A 19,276-nucleotide genomic window follows, 5' to 3' on the forward strand; every position below is an offset into this window, starting at 1 on the left:
TTTTTAGGACAGAATTACAGTCAGTGGTTAGTTATGATTATAAATAAACATAGGACATGTTAACACATACTGAAGCAGGATAAGGAGAGTGTGGGTACTAGATGTAAATCTTGCTATCAATACTGGCCTATTATAGTTAAGACTAAAATAGGCATAATCTGTCCCAGGATGGCATTTAGGTGGGCAAGATGTTTACAATAAATATAGAACGTAATACAATTAAATGAATCTAAATAACATAATGACCATGGGCATACTGATTTTAAATAAAAAATTTAATAAATACAATATTTACCTGGAATGAATCAAATCTATGCTAATCTGTCCTTGAACTGATCTTTCTTACTTTGTGGCACATGGGCCTTCATCACGGTTGTTTGGGTTTATAATTAAGTTCTGTGGTGACCATTTGGGACAGGGCAGGGAGTTGTTAAAATGCAGACTGGAGATATCTGGAGATAATAAATATGATCAGCATTATAAGTGGTGTGTAGGAAAAAACTGAACAGAAAATGTAATTATGTATCTCATTCAACCTAATTCAATGTTATCTGATGTTGACCATTGATAAAAAAGAAAAATTGCATCTGGATTTGATGGCTCACCTTGCATGGTGATGAGGAAGAAAATGTTGCCTCCCTTGAGGAATTCTCTATGCTTCAGTTGCGTCAAGGTTAGGAATTTTAAGTAGCCAACTGCAGGGTTTACATAGAAGGACTTATCACCCCTGTTTTCTAGCATTCCGACTTTACGGGGATTGTTCCAGGAATCATAGTCTGCAAAATGGAGGAATACCTAGCGTCATACACATGCAAGGGAATGGGGGCTCTCATAATATTAGCATTTGCATTCAGTCATATGACTCATAAGCATGGCCATTTCTGTTTGCCACTGTCTCGAAAGGGTTTGTTTGTAAATGTGATCAAAGCTAGGCTGGGTATTGCAAATGAGCTGTGCCCTTACTATATTTGATTGTGTTTTGGACACACTCGTATTGAATGTTTAAATTTCTTTTACCGTCCTGAAGTGAGGGTTCAGTGGTAATGCTGATTTGCTTGGACATGCGTTGCTGAGTGTGGGGATTCTGGTCCAGCAGTTGAATCGTCACTTGTCGATGGTGGTAAGGCCACTGGAGTTGGTCATCATACTTTCCTGAGACTAAGCGCACATAGACTCCAAACAACATTTCACGAAGATAAATGGCAATCTGGTAGGCATAGCCCTCTGGGGAATAGTATCTGGGGCTGTACACAACAGTGTTAATGTCACTGGTGGTTAAAAGATTCTCAAAGTCTTTAATCTGCCAGGTGTGATGGGGGCATTCGGTTTCTGACAGGTTGATGTCATCGATGGAAAACCCACCTGTAGACTGTCCTGCTCCTTTACGCACCTCAAACTCCACCTGGAACGTTTTGGTGGCGTTCAGGGGCACGTGGTAGGGCATCCAGTGAGATCCTGGGGAACCTTCAGAGAGAGACACTAGAGATTAAACAATTATTTCTAGGAGTGCATTTTCCAAGTGGTTGATTCACCTTCTCATCATCCCAACCTGTGATCTGGCCCATGTGGTGTAGAGTTCCGTTAGGGTTTCTCTCATCACGATACACTCTCATCCAGACGTTGAGCTGGTCTGACTCGTTACCACTGTGGTAGTAGTAGAACTGCAGACACTGGACACTGCACTTCCTACTGGGAGTCATCTCCCTGCTCTCCAGCCGGGCTGTGTCCCCCTCCTGGCCTGATGCTGTGCTGGCGTGCATGAAGAAACCAGTACCTGGGTAAAGTAGGGTAAGCATTTTTAACAATTGTCTGATATTTGTATCTAATGGTCCTACAGCACAAGTTCAGTTTACTGTCTGTATTAACAGCATTTTCATGAAGTAGTCAACTGTTGGTAAAGTGTGAGCTGTACTACAGCGTTAAATCTCACTGTCTGTCTTCCCCAGGTTGGTGAAATCAGAATAGGGCCCCCCAATGACAGTCTTCCTTCTTTTCCAGCCACCTACAAAACTCTTGGTGCAGCGACTCATCCCACACAATCTCTGGTTGTCGAAGTTGCAATGTTCCATAAATGAAATAGATTTTTCTACAGGAGGAAAACAGAAAGGAGGAGAAGAATATACATGTTTTTCAACTTGGACATGCAGTACAGTAGACATGCTTGGTTTCATGACACACACTTACTGCAGCCGTATAGCTTGTTCAGCATTAAGGCATCTTGTGGGCTCATTTCAAGGCGTTGTCCAATAATCTTTTGGTACTCAGGTTGCTTAGTGATGATGGTAGGTCCCTCTCCCTTGCTGAATGATGTCTCACTGTAATGCAGCACCGAGCTGTAGTCATACGGGAAACCCAGGGTGGTCGAATAATGGGGAGAGACTTTCACAAAGTTCCTCTCATGACCTGTAGACAAGGAGTGGATTCATGACACTTAATTACTGCTTTAGTTTACAACCTAACATTTCCCGAAAATTAAAGTCTTGAAAAACAGCCTATTACACTCATGATAAATAACCATCATTTACTTTCACAAACAATATTTTGCTAACATCGTGAAGACATCATGTATATAAAGTTAATTTAATAACAAAAAAATGCATAATATGTAGACCTTATTATTAGAATTTATAACTGAAAATGTAAACAAACCGCGTCTTATGTTTTTCCAAACAATGGTCACATATTCATCCCTGTCATATCTGGACTGTTCATGCCAGATTCCCAGAGCGTGTAGAAACTCATGCTCCACAATGCCAATATGATCACAGTAATTTCCAATGGAAAGAGGCTGTCCATACTTGGAAGATCTCCCTACGTGGGAGGAACACCTACATTAAAAGAAAGCAAGGAGACACAAAAATGAACCTGTATCAATATCAAGCAAGTCAGATATCTTCAGTAAAAAGGGGCAAACTACCCATGTTCCCTCAAGTGGTCAGGCAGTGAAAAAATGATCTTACCCTCTGTTCTTCTGGGCTGAAATGAAGTGATACTCAGAGCCTCTGGGCTTGAAGTTGACGCATGATTTTAGTCTGAACTGCTCAAAGGCCTGCAGAATGATCCCTTTTGCATTCAAAGCTGAGTTCATATAGAAAACATATGGTAAAAGTGATGGCAAATTAAGGACTTTGGGGGAACGATCCATCACTTATCCAACCTTTATTTATCAACCGGGTGGGAAGGCCTTCACTCAGTATAGGAACAGATTACATCCGTACAACCACTGTTTCTGAGCAGATGCTGGATGCAGAATAATATATTCAGTAAATGGTCAAAAGACACTACAATCTTAGCTCCCATGTGCTTTATTGGAGACCGTGTTTTGGCCACTTAGGTTATCATTAGGTCTCCATTTACAAAGAACAAGCCAACGTTCTGTGTATAGACATATGACATCCCACCTGAGGACATCCCTCAAGTGACAGGTATAATCTACTGTGTGATGTTACTTGGGGATGTCTGTCCATATATGGACTTATAAATGGAGACCTGATGAAGATTTGTACTCACCAAGGGTTTCGTCTAGCACATAGGGGACGGGAAGGCCCCATAGTTTGTCCTTGTTCAAAACGGTATTCCTTGGAACCCTTCGTTTATGCCGAGGCTACATGATTTGAATAGACCAGAAATAGTAAATGACAGTGAAAGAGTACATCTGAAGCCAGCAGAATATTCATCAAAATTCATCATATTTTGTAGGGTGTACTGACCTCGATTATATCACCCTCGCGTAAGTCTAAGTCTGGAAGTTTAAATGCTGTAAATTATTATTCACTATGGAATCAAGGTAAAACAGAGTCTAAAAGAATATTGCAGTACATACTGACAACAACCAACTCTAGTTGCATAACTCAGCTTAACCTACCCATGTTTATTCTGTTGATGTCCAAGTCGAAATCCTCAATATCTTGAAAAATGACAAAATAACAAAAAGTTTGAAATAGAAAATTATTAATAATTGTTAGTATCCATTTTGTATTTGTATTTGAATGTAGATTAAAGGCAACAGTTTTCCAAAAGTGTCAATTTAAAAAATGGTGTCAATCCCATATAGGCCAATGCAAAACCTTTGGTCTGGACTACTCAAACTCCCTAGTATTTTTATTTATCTGGTTATTATATTAAATAAAATTATGTATGGCTAGAGTATACAAACTCACCTCTGAAAATTGCTTGAGGCTGCGGATGAAGAAACAAATATGATTTTGTAGCAATTCCGGGTAAATGAATAAATAACTTAACCATGTAAACATTTCTGATCATGTCTTTGTAATTTGAAAATGTAATACATTTTTTTTATCAATATAAAATTGGTATTCACAGTTCAATCTCTTACCCGAGACAACGTTATGAATTCCACAACTAGGAAAATATAAATATACATTCTCCTATGGATACGAAACATATGTCCTTGCTATGGTCAAGTTACCTCAAATTCAAAATACTTTACAACAACACAAACACCAAACCAAATGTTGTCATCTGAAAAGAAAGTTGTAAATCATAAGACAAACGTATTCAAATCTTGTGTTTCTTCCCTTCTCTGTGTCTTTTATAGTAGTGTATGTCCAGGTATTGCAAAGGATCCAGACTTGAAGTGAAGTGACTCAAAACTTGGAACTTTTACACTCTCTTTATTACCATAGTTTTTCCTTGCAGACCTGTGAGTTAGCATTGCAAACAACTATTCACCACAAACACAATTATCATACTGTTAAATAACATTTATTTGCCCAAGGTAACAAATGGTGTACCTTGAACAAACATGACATCTTCTTCATTGTCAAAGCAAATCATCTGGGTGTATGATGTATGGAGGTAAGAAAGAGGTGTGGGAATCAATGGCCAGGTAATAACTGTAGTAATTATAATGGCTTTAATTACTGAATAACAATAGGTAATTGCACTTAAGAACCGTGGCTTGACCGTGGACAACACCCTGTCGTTCTCTGAAAACAAGGGACTCGCTCCTGCAGGTTCATGCTCTACAACATCTGTAGAGTATGACCCTACCTCAGACAGGAAGCGGTGCAGGTCCTAATCCAACTTGTCATCTCCCATCTGGACTACTGCAACTCTCTGTTGTCTGGCCCCCCCCGCTTGTGTCATCACACCCCTGCAACTGGTCCAGAACGCTGCAGCGTGCCTGGTGTTCAGCCTTTCTAAGTTCTCCCAAGTCACCCCGCTCCTCCGCACACTCCACTGGCTTCCAGTCGAAGCTCGCATCCACTACAAGACCATGGTACTTGCCTACGTAGCAGCAAGAGGAACTGTCCCCCCCTACCTTCAGGCTATGCTTAAACCCTACACACCAACCTGAGCACTTTCTTCTGCCACCTCTGATCTCATAGCCCTCCCACCCCTACAGGAGGGCAGCTCCCGCTCAGCCCAGTCCAAGATCTTCTCTGTCCTGGCACCCCAATGGTGGAACCAGTTTCCCCCTAAAAGCTAGGATAGCAGAGTCCCTGCCCATCTTCTGAAAACATCTGAAACCCTACCTCTTCAAAGTGTATCTTAAACAGTCAAATCGAGGCTGTTCTGAAGACAAAAGGGGGTGCAACTCAATATTAGGAAGGTGTTCCTACTGTTTTGTATACTCTGTGTACATACAGTGCTTTCGGGAAGTATTCAGACCCCTTGACTTTTTCACATTTTGTTACGTTACAGCCTTATTCTAAAATTGATTAAATGAATCATTTTCCTCATCATTAAAATCAAATCTAGTATCGGCTTTCTATTTCGCAACAAAGCCTCCTTCACTCACGCCGCCAAACTTACCCTAGTAAAACTGACTATCCTACCGATCCTCGACTTCAGCGATGTCATCTACAAAATAGCTTCCAACACTCTACTCAGCAAACTGGATGCAGTCTATCACAGTGCCATCCGTTTTGTTACCAAATCACCTTATACCACCCACCACTGCGACCTGTATGCTCTAGTCGGCTGGCCCTCGCTACATATTCGTCGCCAGACCCACTGGCTCCAGGTCATCTATAAGTCTATGCTAGGTAAAGCTCCGCCTTATCTCAGTTCACTGGTCACGATAACAACACCCACCCGTAGCACACGTTCCAGCAGGTATATCTCACTGATCATCCCCAAAGCCAACACCTCATTTGGCTGCCTTTCCTTCCAGTTCTCTGCTGCCAGTGACTGGAACAAATTGCAAAAATTGCTGAAGTTGGAGACTTTTATTTCCCTCACCAACTTTAAATATCAACTATCTGAGCAGCTAACCGATCGCTGCAGCTGTACATAGATTGGGTGGGCTATTTACAGATGGACTTCCTCCCCATACTGTTTTTATTTTATTTACTTTTCTGCTCTTTTGCACACCAGTATCTCTACTTGCTCATCATCATCTGCTCATTTATCACTCGTGTTAATCTGCTAAATTGTAATTATTCACTCCTATGGCCTATTTATTGCCTACCTCCTCATGCCTTTTGCACACACTGTATATAGACTTTATTTTTTTCTACTGTGTCATTGATTTGTTTATTGTGTTATTGGCTTGTTTATTGTTTACTTCATGTGTAACTCTGTGTTGTTGTCTGTGTCACACTGCTTTGCTTTATCTTGGCCAGGTCGCAGTTGCAAATGAGAACTTGTTCTCAACTAGCCTACCTGGTTAAATAAAGGTGAAATATTTTTTTTTTTTTTTAATAAATGCCCTATAATGACAAAACGAAAAGAGGTTTTAGAAACAGAAATACCTAATTTACATAAATATTCAGAACTTTTGCTATGAGACTCAAAATTGAGATGTTTCTACATCTTGATTGGAGCCCACCTGCATTTCAAAAGGCACAGAACTGTCTATATAAGGTCCCACAGTTGACAGTGCATGTCAGAGCAAAAAACAAGCCATGAGGTTGAAGGAATTGTACAATGAGCTCCGAGACAGGATTGTGTTGAGGCACAAATCTGGGGAGGGGTGCAAAAACATTTACGCAGCATTGAAGGTCCCCAAGAACACAGTGGCCTCCATCATTCTATTTTATTTTGAATTTCCATCAGGATGTCATTAGCGTTGGTAATATACAAGGCACATACATTTACCACACATTAATATAATCTCTCTGGTAAATCATCGTAGGTCATCAGGCTTTATAGACTGTTGTTAGCTATATGTTTAGGTTCTAATGTCGTTTAGTGAATCAACCACAACATAAGAGCCATAACAATGATCGCGGGTGAGACACCAGTCCAGAGTAGAAGTCAGAGGCTGGAAGAAAAAGGACAGAAATATCAACCTTTCACTAAATGAATGAGTCATAGATGCTTTTAAAGGGGCAATCTGCATTTCAAACAATAACAAAGCAGATACCCCGACACTGGTTTTGGTAAAATGCTCAGGGATGGGGCTGGAGAAATGTATCCACTCTCAAATTCATAGGCAGAGCTATGGATGCAAGGACTGACCATACATGATATCAAAATTATAGTTAAACCATGCTTTGAAGCTATACAGTGTTTGATTGCAATTACATTGCTTTAATACAAACTTATATTTTGGTTTCTGGTGGGATACGACAGTTGAACTAAGCTCATGAGGCATTTATGTTATATTCTTAAATACGTCCTCCAGCGATTTCTGAACTTTTACTGTTAAAGTGATATCCAAAGTACACACACTTAAGGGTAAAAAAAAAAGAATTGAGCAATTGCAAACTTCAAGGGGTAGGGCATTCAAGGAGTTGGTCTGATGGGAATCTGCGATGTCATCAGCCTCCTTGCTTGAGGGACAATGGAAGAGTAATAGAGAACAAAAGAGGAAAGGTGATTTACCTGGACCACCTATTAAGGGGCAATCAGCAGTTGCTACATCCATTTTTGCACTTTTAAATGAATGATATGTACCCATTGATTCCTGAATAATATAACTGAAATGCCTCACGAGCTTAGTTCAACTGTCGTACCTCATCAGAACCCAAAATATAAGCTTGTTATACTCCAATGTTTGCAAACAAAGTAGATGTAAACATATATGAAATAGCCTCAACATGGTTAAAACTATTATTTTGACATCATGGATGGACATTCCTTGCATCCATAGGTCTGTCTGTGAATTTGAGAGTGGTCACTTTTCTCCAGCCCCATCCCTCAGCTTGTTACCGAAACAGAGGTGGGGAAAACGCTTTATTGTTTCATTTGCTCTCTAATAAATGGTTTATAAAGGTGATATAAGTTGATACAATTCTACAAGTACAGGTTCTGATGTCCCTGTCAGTGGTTGACATGTTAGTAGCAGAAGTAGGGGCAGTCTCTGTAAAAATAACAAAATCAATAATATATTGAGCAAAAATATGTATGTCGTAAATAAAACACCAGACAATTTGTATATAGTCAGTCAGTATACATGCCATTTTGAAAAGTGGTACTGTTATCCACAGACACTGGATCAGTATCTGTCAGAAATAAAAATCAATATATGAGAGGGACCCATGAACACTGGCATCAGCTTCGTATTATCAATGGCATCAGGGGGAAATGAGGTTCTGGTCTATTGTATGTGATTCTGAATCTGATCAGCAGCATCAACTTGATGATAGCAGGCCATGAGGAATTAGTCAAGCGACATGGTTTAGTGAGTTTTGAGCCTGTAAAACACAAGATGTACCATACTATCAGGGATGACTTCTAACAATAAAAACACTGTGAGTCTGCCAGCACCTAACGTATCAATGTTTAACTCCTTATATCATGTGTCAAATTAAAATGTTAAGTTTTCATGTTTGATTGAAATATGCCCTAACAATTGTAACATGGAGGCTTACCCCTTGGTGTGGTCTGAGGTTGGCCCCTCTTGGATACTGCCCACTCTCTCCCAGCTGGCACTGATACTGGCACAGAGGGTCATACCACACTCCTGGTTGTCCTCAAAGCTGCATGTCTCTAGGAATGTGACCGCAGATGCTGCATAATTGGGAACAAGGGAAGTATTTGCATGGTAGACAAGTAGTGATGCAAACACATGGATTACTCATAGTGCTTAAGGCACTAGCTAAAGGCACATCCTGCACTACGTTGTATAACCTCCAAATATCATTGGACTATGCACACTATGCACTGTTCTGAGAACCCGTTAGCTTCAAATACATGAAATGTATTTCAGTCAAAGTAAATTTGACTTTGAATGAAACACTGACCGATGACGTAACACCTTGTCAACTGCGTTACGACATTCCCATCAATGACCAATACAATATAAAATCTATTGACATGCTGCTAATGAAACACATAAGTCCATGGTTTGGTTTCATTCTTTCACTGAGCAAAGTTCTATAGCTTACTTCCTGCAGTTATACAGCATGTTAAGATTTAAGACGTCATTGGAGCTCGTGTCCAGCCGTTGGCCAACTATATTCTGCTTGCTTAGTGATGACGATGGAGCCGTTGCCATTGGTGAAGTCTTCCTTTCCGTAGTGCATCGCCGAGGTCTAGGGTGCTGGTTTGACTTGCGCTGCGTTTTTCAAAATTGTGCTCCTTTCCTGAGTACAAAAATAATAAGTAGAATTATGCCTTTACTTGACATGGTACTTGTATTGCTGTGTCGATTGTATTTCAACACTTCAAATGCAATTGTATTGGTCGCATACAGTTGGTTAGCAGATGTTATTGTGAGTGTAGCGAAATGCTAGTGCTTCTAGTTCCGACAGTGCAGCAATATCTAACATGTAATCTAACAATTCCCTAATTCTAACAACTACCTAATACACACAAATCTAAGTAAAGGAATGGAATAAGAATATTTACATATAAATATTTGGATGAGCAATGGCAAAACGGCATAGGCAAGATGCAATAGAAAGTATAAAATACAGTTGAAGTCGGAAGTTTACATACACCTTAGCCAAATACATTTAAACTCAGTTTGTCACAACTCCTGACATTTAACCCTAGTAAAAATTCCCTGTCATAGGTCAGTTAGGATCACCACTTTATTTTAAGAATGTGAAATGTCAGAATAATAGTAGAGAGAATGATTTATTTCAGCTTTTATTTCTTTCATCACATTCCCAGTGGGTCACAAGTTAACATACACTCAATTAGTATTTGGTATTTGGTAGCATTGCCTTTAAATTGCCGTTAAAATTGTTCCTGACTTATGTCTTGAGATGTTGCTTCAATATATCCACATAATTGTCCTTCCTCATGAAGCCATCTATTTTGTGAAGTGCAGCAGTCCCTCCTGCAGCAAAGCATCCCACACAACATGATGCTGCTACCCCCGTGCTTCACGGTTGGGATGGTGTTCTTCGGCTTGCAAGCATTCCCCTTTTTCCGCCAAACATAACGATGATCATTATGGCCAAACAGTTATATTTTTGTTTCATCAGACCAGAGGAAATTCCCCCAAAAAGTACGATCTTTGTCCCCATGTGCAGTTGCAAACAGTAGTCTGGCTTTTTATGGCGGTTTTGGAGCAGTGGCTTCCTCCTTGCTGAGCGGCCTTTCAGGTTATTTCGATATAGGACTCGTTTTACTGTGGATATAAATACTTTTGTTCCTGTTTCCTCCCGCATCTTCACATGGTCCTTTGCTGTTGTTCTGGGATTGATTTGCACTTTTCAAACCAAAGTACGTTCATCTCTAGGAGACAGAAGGCGTCTCCTTCCTGAGCAGTATGACAGCTGCGTGGTCCCATGGTGTTTATACTTGCATACTATTGTTTGTACAGATGAACATGGTACCTTCAGGCGTTTGGAAATTGCTCCCAAGGATGAATCAGACTTGTGGAGGTCTAAAAAAAAAAATCTGAGGTCTGGCGGATTTCTTTTGATTTTCCCATGATGTCAAGCAAAGAGTTACTGAGTTTGAAGGTAGGCCATGAAATACATCCACAGGTACACCTCCAATTGACTCAAATGATGTCAATTAGCCTATCAGAAGCTTCTAAAGCCATGACATCATTTTCTGGAATTTTCCAAGCTGTTTAAAGGCAAAGTCAACTTAGTGTATGTCAAATTCTGACCCACGGGAATTGTGATACAGTAAATTATAAGTGAAATAATCTGTCTGTAAACAATTGTTGAAAAAATTACTTGTGTCATGCACAAAGAATATGTCCAAACCGACTTACCAAAACTATAGTTTGTTAACAAGACATTTGTGTAGTGGTTGAAAAATGAGTTTCAATGTCTCCAACCTAAGTGTATGTAAACTTCCGACTTCAACTGACTGATAAAGACTGAGTCTTTTTGAGTAAGTCTCTAAGATCTTTCCACAGCTGGATTGTGCAACATTTGCTGATTTTCAGATCTTGCCATAGACTTTCAAGTAGATTTAAGTCAAAACTGTAACTCGGCCACTTAGGAACAGTCACCCTCTTCTTGGTAAGCATCTCCAGTGTAGATATGGCGTTGTGTTTTAGGTTATTGTCCTGCTGAAATGTGTCTGGTGGAAAGCAGACAACCAGATTTTCCTCTAGGCTTTTGCCTGAGCTTAGCTCCAATACTTTTTTTTTGTTAATCATGAAGAACTCCCCAGTCCTTAACAATTACAAGCATATCCATAACATGAGGCAGCCACTACTTTGCATGAAAATATGAAGAGTGGTACTCCGTAATGTGTGGTATTGTTTTTGCCCCAAACATAAAATGTAGTTTTCAGGACAAAAGGTTAATTGCTTTGCCACATTTTTTACAGTATTACTTTAGTGCCTTGTTGCAAACAGCATGCATGTTTTGGAATATTTGTATTCTGTACAGGCTTTCTTCTTTTCACTCTGTCAATTAGGTTAGTAGTGTGGAGTAACTATAATGTTGTTGATCCATCCTCAGTTTTCTCCTATCACAGCCATTAAACTCTTTTAAAGTCCCCTTTGGCTTCATGGTGAAATCCCTGAGCTGTTTCCTTCCTCTCCGGCAACTGAGATAAGAAGGACGCCTGAATGTTTGTAGTGACTGGGTGTATTGATACACCATCCAAAGTGTAAATAATAACTTCACCTTTCTCAAAGGGATATTCAATGTCTGCTTTTTTATTTTTACCCATCTACCATTAGGTTCCCTTCTATGCGAGGCATTGTAAAATCTTTGTGGTTGAATTCACTGCCCGAATGAGGTACCTTACAGATAATTGTGTGTGAGGTACAAAGATGAGGTAGTCATTAAAAAATCATGTCCAGGACTAATGTTAAGCAAATTTTTACTCCGGAACTTATTCAGGCTTGCCTTATTAACAAAGGGGTTGAATAGCTACTGACTCAAGACATTTCAGATTTTCATTTTTAATTTGTAAAATATGATTCCACTTTGATATTTCTGAAGGCGCAGTAGGTAGGGGTAAAATTGACTAGGCCGTCAGGATAGATAATAAACAGTAGTAGCAGTGTATGTGAAGAATGTGATTGTGTTTCTGTGTGTGTGGCATCAACATATGCTTTGGTGTGTGTTTTTTGTGAGTGTGTGTAGGAGTGTTGGTGTAGTAAGTAAGTGAGTGTGTGGGTAGAGTCCAGTGAGTGTGCATAGAGCCAGTGCAACAACAACAAAAATAGTCTGGGTGGCCATTTGATCAACTGCTTAGCAGTCTTGTGGCTTGGGGGTAGAAGCTGTTCAGAATAATTTTGGTCCTTGACTTGGTGCTCCAGTACCGCTTGTCATGCAGTAGCATAGACAACAGTGGCTGGAATCTTTGACCATTTTTAGGGTCTTCTTCTGACACCGCCTGGTATGGAGGTCCTGGATGGCAGGGAGCTCGGCCCCAGAGATGTACTGGGTCATATGCACTACCCTCTGTAGCGCCTTGCGGTCAGATGCCAAGCTGTTGCCATATCAAGCGGTGATGTAGCCAGTCAAGATGCTCTCAATAGTATAGCTGTATAACTTTTTGAGGATCTTTCGGCCCGTGGCAAATATTGTCAGCCTCCTGAGGGGAAAGAGGCGATGTTGTGCCCTCTTCACGACTGTGTTGGTGTGCTTGGACCATGATAGGTCCTTAGTGATGTGGACACAGTCATGGGTGAACAGGGAGTACAAGGGGGACTAAGCACGCACCCTTGTGGAGCCACTGTGTTGAGGATCAGCATGGTGGATGTGTTGTTGCCTACCCTCGCCTCCTGGGGCGACCTGTCAGGAAGCCCAGGATCCAGTTGCAGAGGAAGGTGTATAATCACAGGGTCCTTAGCTTAGTGATGAGCTTTGCGGGCACTATGGTGTTGAACGCTGAGCTATAGTCAATGAATAGCATTCTCACATAGGTGATCCTTTTGTCCAAGTGGGAAAGGGCAGTGTGGAGTGCAATAGAGATTGCATCATCTATTGATCTGTTGGGGCGGTATACAATTTGGAGGTGGTCTAGGGTTTCTGGGATGATGGTGTTGATGTGAGCCATGACCAGCCTTTCAAAGCATGTTCACAGACGTGAGTGTTATGAGTCAGTAGTCATTTAGGCAGGTTCTCTTAGTGTTCTTGGGCACAGGGACTGTGGTGGTCCGCTTGAAACATGTTGGTATTGCAGACACGGCCAGGGACATGTTGAAAATGTCAGTGAAGACACATTTGAGTTGGTCAGCGCATGTTCGGATTACACATCCTGTTAATCCGTCTGGCCCTGCGTCTTTGTGAATGTTGACCTGTTTAAAGCTGTGCCTCCCTTTGTAGTCTGTAATAGTTTGCAAGCCATGCCACATCTGCCACGTCACTGTGGGGACGACGTCATCGATGCACTTATTGACGCCAGTGACTGATGTGGTGTACTCCTCAATGCCATCGAAAGAATCCCAGAATATGTTCCAGTCTGTGCTAGCAAAACAGTCCCGTAGCTTAGCATCTGCTTCTTCTGACCACTTTCTTATTGACCGAGTCACTGGTGCTTCCTGCTTTAGTTTTTGCTTGTAAGCAGGAATCAGGAGGATAGAATTATTCTCCCTTGCCAAATGAAGGGCGAGGGAGAGCTTTGTATGCGTCTCTGTGTGTGGAGTAATGGTGGTCAGTGATGAATAAATACATGTCCATTGGGTTGGAGGAGGAACAAAATACTGTTTAGGGGGTGTGGGGGGAATGACCATATGGAGAGGAGCATGACCATTAGGGGATGTGGGGACCAAGTGAAATAAAAACAAAATTATAAGAAACAAATAGATAATCTACATATTAACAACTGCAACTGTGATGAATGTCGTTGGGGTGGGGGAAGAGTAAAAGTCAGTTGAGGGGGGTGTCCATAGGGGAAGCAGAATGTAATAAGTAAATTTGCTATCTTGAAAAATACTGCCAAATACTAACCAAATAAAATGTATATAAACATACTGTAAGTATAAGTGATTTTTTTTAAAGGGCTCTGTAGCCATCTGAGAACTCAGCAAAGGTTTCTAGTTCAGGCTGAACACACAGATAAATATGACAGTTTATTAATGTAATGTAAAACCTGTCGCACACCAGAATAACGTGCACCTGCACTTACAATAAACAATTCCGGACAAGGACATGGGGGGAACAGATGGTTAAATACACAACATTTAATGAGGGAATTGAAACCAGGTGTGTGGGAAGACAAGACAAAACAAATGGAAAATGAAAAGTGGATCGATGATGGCTAAAAGACCGGCCGAACGCCGCACGGAAAGGAGAGGAACCGACTTCGGCGGAAGTCGTGACAATTAATGTCTGGGTTTGAAAACATTGACAAATCTGTTCTTATATCATCGACAACTTAGGATTTGTTGGTTGAATTAAGCTACAGTTTTGAAACACGAGATATGGTCAAACAAAGAAACACTACAGTAGTGCAACATATTGAAAATGTAGGCCTAATGTCCCAGTTTAAATTAATGCGGGAATTGATTTTAACTCATTGGATATTTAAATTGTAGGTAGTAATGAATCATGTTCGTACCAGAAACATACGTTGTGAGACAGCCAAGCTCACCACAAGAAGTATACATCCTCCCTTGTCCTTGTAACAGTCAAGCTGCCTGATTAGACAAAGTTGCAACAGAAACATTTAGTAATACAGTTCTGTAGATTCTGTCATTTCCTCCATCAGTTCTGTACAATCTGTAATTTTTTTCCATCAAAGGAATTCGACTGCGACCAATAGTGTTTTCTTGACTGCTTAGTCATGCAATCACTGTATCGTACAGTTAAACAAATTATAATTTATATTTATCACGTACAAGTCTGTATTGGATGATATGCAATGTTTTTTTGCATATCCCAACTCTCCCTGAGACCCTTGGGAGAGTGGGATCACAGCCAGGGTTCGCCATTATCAACAGCGACCCTGGACAAATTAGGGTTAAGTACCTTGCTCAAGGGCACATCAAAATAGTTTTTCACCTTGTCAGCTCAGGGTTTCGAACTAGCATCCTTTCAGTTACTGGTCCGTTGCTCTAACTGCCAGGCCACCTGCCGCCCTAATGCTTTGGTCCAAACTTAATCAGTGGAACCTTATCTGAAAATCCACCTGGATGGGGACGATGATTCCTCAACTGAACTTCAGCAGCTCTGAATTCCCTCAAACTGTCTTCACAGTCACAGTTATGAGGAGGAAAAGGTTGTGCCTATACATGGATTCCCTTATTCTAACGGTGTTCCCAGACCTCAAGAAACATTGTAAAGATGCTGCAGGCTCACATTATTGCCCTCACCCTTACATATTTTATTTTCATCAAAACAAAAGACAGTGTAATAATTGCACTCCAACGCAACTAGAAAGATCACCTCATTCATCTAAATATCCCTAGTGATTATTTTTATTTCTCATTAAAATCTTTGTTTTTTTTTACTGTTTCACTAAACTGTGGAAATCGGATGAGGTAATTAATATTAGATCTTTATTATCTGACCTCCAAATCATTAAAAAGCAAAAGAGCAAAATGAAAGACACCAGTTCAGCCTTCTTGAGGAAAGGAGTATTTGTGGACCACCAACCACCATATACAGTAGTCTATGTAAGCCGATACTTATGTAAGCCGATAATGTCACATTTTACCTTCCAGCTAAGACACATGTAATATTTGGTATGACCTGATGAGTGTTTTCTTCATACAGTATAAGACCGTAAATAGAAGTGTTCAGGAAAGAGTGGGGACAGTTCGTCAAGTCTCAGTGCTCACTGTTATGCAAGACATTAGAGATGGGAAATGTCTGAAAAGACAAAGACGGATCAGGTTAGTCTGTCCTTTTGTGATACACATCATCAAGCAAGAAACAGTGTCATCACTCATGCAGAGACAACTGTACATATTTCAGTCAGCTGCAAGAGCATCAAACAGAGTTACTGTCAGTTGTTGTCTATGGTGAGGCAAGGTTTGTTGCTATTTGTTCCTGTTGTTACACATATTTGTGCTGATATGAGGGATGAGTGATTTGTATTGATTGATTGATTGACTTGTATACATTCTTTCAAAGGCACAACATCCATTTCAAACTGTTATTTGCACGTAGAAGGTAAACATGGCACTGTGACACAAAGGTTATATTCATTTACTAGGTAACGTTGTAAACAAACACGGTAAGACTTGTTTCAAAATAAAGGATGTAGAAGTATATTGGGGGACTGAAAGGGGCATGTTAGAAGATAGTGTTTATGTCACGACTTCCGTAGAAGTTAGTGCCTCTCCTTGTCCGGGCGGTGTTCGGCTCACCGGCTTTCTAGCTGCCACCGATCTACGTTTCTTTTTCTATTTCTTTTGTCTTGATTGTGCACACCTGGTTCCCATTCCGTTATAATTATTTTCCCTATTTAACCCTCTGGTTCCCAGTATGTTTTGTGCATGTTTGTTCCTTGTTGAGTGTTATTAGACTGCGGTGTTATGGTGTGTTTTCCCTGCGTGGAATTTTATGGTTGTTTCTTTCCGAGTGAAGTACGTTATGTGACTCAGTTCTGTGTCCTGCGCCTGACTGCGTCCTCACCGCTGCACACTGACACATGACAGTTTATTAGAAACACATTCAAATTATTAAGATATTAGATCGCATTCATTGAGAAGGTACATTTATAATTTTTTCAATTTTCATTGACAATTAGGTATGATCATAACTAGGTAATATATATATATTATTTTCAATCATAACAGTCAAACATAACTAGAAGAAGTGGAGTGAATTAATACATTGACTGCTCATTGAAAGAAAAATATAAAATGTAATAAAATAATTATTTTAAAAAGTGTCATTATATAGATCCCCCACCATTAATAATCAATTGTGTCAATTTGCCATTTTGTCATTGCATTCACAATTATCTGTACATGAGATGACTCATCCTATTGTCAGTTGTGGACAAAATCAAGATGAATTTAAACAGATTCCTTACATTGGTAAATGCAAAAAACGTCTATAGGTTTTAGAATAGGCTAGCTCGACTTCCTACAACCAGGACCAGACTTTCACTCCTGCTCCCTATATTCAAAGGCCAGGTGAGGATGGGAGCTGTCACATCAGTGGGTCAACAGCAGCAGAGGAGTCAGAAGGATGACCACAGGGGAGGAGGCAAAACCAGGAGAGAAGCCAAGGATGCTAGAGGTGAGATAAAGATTATAGTGTTGGTTTTCTTTGGCTACAATTCACTTTAATGATGTATGTATTACCTACTGTTATGGCCACAATGTTGACATGAGGTAACGTTAGAGTAATGTGTAAAGGGGGAGTGGTTTGAGTACCTGTTGACTTCCTTAGTCGTTGTTGGAAGAGTGGTTGTGTCCTTAGTCATTGTTGGGAGAGTGGTTGTGTCCTCAGTCGTTGTTGGGAGAGTGGTTGTGTCCTTAGTCATTGTTGGGAGAGTGGTTGTGTCCTCAGTCGTTGTTGGGAGAGTGGTTGTGTCCTTAGTCATTGTTGGGAGAGTGGTTGTGTCCTCAGTCGTTGTTGGGAGAGTGGTTGTGTCCTTAGTCGTTGTTGGAAGAGTGGTTGTGTCCTCAGTCATTGTTGGGAGAGTGGTTGTGTCCTCAGTCGTTGTTGGAGGAGGGAGAGTGGTGGCAATGAGCCTACAACAAAGGATACAGAAACATTTCAAATAAAAGTTGACATAATAATGAGTAGTTGGACAGTCTTTGGTTTCTGATGTTTGGAACAAACCACTGAAACTGTAGTCTTACATATATATTTATTTTTACAAACAAAGATATGCTGTATTCTATAATCACAACACATTTTTGTTTTTCCATAAAATTGTGATTTTTGAGAGTGAAAATCAGAGAAATATATTTTTAAGATGATTTTTCACACAGGGTGCCTTTTCTTTGCTGGGCAGGCCAGTTTGAGTATACCCACTTAACCAGGCTCTGCTACACCACTGCATGGGGCCGATGGAAAGACAGCAGTCACAAACAGCATAATGTTAAAGACTAAGCACTTAGACATAATAAGCCACTACGTCCTAATCATTAGAATATGAAAACACAACCATTAGGCTAAGCATTTCCCAATGTTTACATTCCCAGACCCACTCCAATGTGCATACCCCCACAACAGATACACACTTGATACAATCTCTATTGCACTCCACACTGCCCTTTCCCACCTGGACAAAAGGAACACCTATGTGAGAATGCTATTCATTGACTACAGCTCAGCGTGCCCTCAAAGCTAATCACTAAGCTAAGGACCCTGGGGCTAAACACCTCCCTCTGCAACTGGACGGTAGGTAACAACACATCCGCCACGCTGATCCTCAACCCAGGGGCCCCTCAATGGTGCGTGCTCAGCCCCCTCCTGCACTCCCTGTTCACTCATGACTGCACGGCCAGGCACGACTCCAACACCATCATTACATTTGCCGATGCCACAATAGTGGTAGGCCTGATCACTGACAACAACGAGACGGCCTATAGGGAGGAGGTCAGAGACCTGGCAGTGTGGTGCCAGGACAACAGTGCGAACGGCCCAGTACATCACTGGGGCCAAGCTTCCTGCCATCCAGGACCTCTATACCAGGCGGTGTAAGAGGAAGGCCCTAAAAATTGTCAAAGACTCCAGCCACCCTAGTCATAGACTGTTCTCTCTGTTACCGCACGGCAAGCGGTACCGGAGCGCCTAGGTCCAAGAGGCTTCTTAATAGCTTCTACCTCCAAGCCATGAGACTCCTGAGCATCTAGCCAAATGGCTACCCAGACTATTTGCATTGCCCCTCCCCTCTCCACACCACTGCCACTCTCTGTTGTCATCTATGCGTAGTCACTTTCATGAACTCTACCTACATGTACATACTACCTCAACTAACTGGTGCCCCCACACAATGACTCTGTACCAGCACCCCCCTGTATATATTGTTATTTTTTTTACTGCTGCTCTTTAATTGCTTGTTACTTTTCTCTGATTCTTATCTG

At 40.9% G+C, this 19,276-nt stretch overlaps 1 long non-coding RNA gene and 1 pseudogene across 2 annotated transcripts in view; one reads left to right on the forward strand and one right to left on the reverse strand.

Annotated features, from left to right (window-relative positions):
• Positions 1-19,276, forward strand: part of LOC118938435 (uncharacterized) — a 44,115-nt gene that overhangs the window by 16,313 nt on the left and 8,526 nt on the right. For both annotated transcript variants that reach the window (XR_005035708.2, XR_016485102.1), the window contains exon 2: positions 17,367-17,477. This is a non-coding gene — a long non-coding RNA (uncharacterized LOC118938435). The remainder of the gene's footprint in view (positions 1-17,366; positions 17,478-19,276) is intronic.
• Positions 810-9,437, reverse strand: LOC149984903 (meprin A subunit beta-like; annotated as a pseudogene).

Source organism: Oncorhynchus mykiss, chromosome 2 (assembly GCF_057628025.1).
Source record: "Oncorhynchus mykiss isolate SJ-2025 chromosome 2, ASM5762802v1, whole genome shotgun sequence".
NCBI lineage: Eukaryota > Metazoa > Chordata > Actinopteri > Salmoniformes > Salmonidae > Oncorhynchus > Oncorhynchus mykiss.